The 1,161-nt window shown below is 39.4% G+C and overlaps 1 non-coding gene across 1 annotated transcript; it reads left to right on the forward strand.

Annotated features, from left to right (window-relative positions):
* The first annotated feature begins 465 nt into the window (after positions 1–465).
* Positions 466–538, forward strand: Trnav-aac (transfer RNA valine (anticodon AAC)). Its single transcript has one exon. It is a non-coding gene; the product is annotated as a tRNA-Val (tRNA).
* The last annotated feature ends 623 nt before the right edge of the window (positions 539–1,161 follow it).

Raw genomic sequence — 1,161 nt, forward strand, 5'->3', positions numbered from 1 at the left:
TTATTCATAAAAGTATGCAGAGGTAGATTTTATCATACAAAAGATAGAAAAATTTTAAAAAATTCTTCTTCAAAGAATATAATATTTTTAATGCCTAAATGGTTTGTTTGCAAAAACCTATTACAGCTCAGTCTCAGGCCAAATATGATATTTCATTTTCTTCTGGATCAATCATTTCATCAATGTTTTGTTATGACGTTTTCACGTAAAACTATCGTCCGTAAACCGACTTTACAGACAACCAATTATTTAGGATTGAAAAAGGAGGGATAAATCGCCCCATCTTGTAGGTAAGCCTCCGCCTCTACTAGAACGCTTACTGTAATATGTGAAGTTTGAAAGTTTTGCAACCATGTCATCGAAATAACTAAACTGTTATGATATAAATAATAACTTTCAAAAATAAACACAATCTATGTGTTTTTAACGCAATATATAATATATTTATGTTACAATAAGTAATGTGTTTCCGTGGTGTAGTGGTTATCACATCCGCCTAACACGCGGAAGGTCCCCGGTTCGATCCCGGGCGGAAACAATTTATGTTTTTTTCTATTCACATATATTAACAGTTGTGGTAAGTGTATAAATGACTTTTTTTAGATAAATATTTTAATTTGTAGATGTAAGTTATGAACTGGATTTGGACGTAATATACATTACCGAGTTCAGTGAAACTGTTTTATCCTCGCATTCGGTGATTCTCGTACTAGTCCTTTATCCTCCACTGTATGTTTCTGCATCATTGTGGAGGCATTGTGCCGCAGGCCTGCAGTGCTAACCGCCTGGCTGCCACACACACTGTGTTTTAGCGATGTTCCCATACAAGCGGTGAAGTTACTACCATGCTGTGGTGTGACCAGTAGAACCACATCCGCGGCCAGATCAGATACTCCTGCTGACGAACGAGTGGCATCCCTGATGGATAGGCAACCAACGCAGGTCGCACCGTCAGAACGCCCAGGAGTTATGCAACCAGCCACACCAATATCTGCACTGCAGATATTTTTGAATAAGACGTTCTGATGGGTTGTGATGCCTGTACAAATAGGGCCGCGGTAGCAGAAGACGACACAAGTCATCGACTCCGAGTCACTGCAGAAAGAAGTGAGACAAAGACACCTGATCGAGAGAGACAGAACCAGACTTAACAAAGCGCAG

This window comes from Bacillus rossius, chromosome 3 (genome assembly GCF_032445375.1).
Source record: "Bacillus rossius redtenbacheri isolate Brsri chromosome 3, Brsri_v3, whole genome shotgun sequence".
Lineage (NCBI taxonomy): Eukaryota > Metazoa > Arthropoda > Insecta > Phasmatodea > Bacillidae > Bacillus > Bacillus rossius.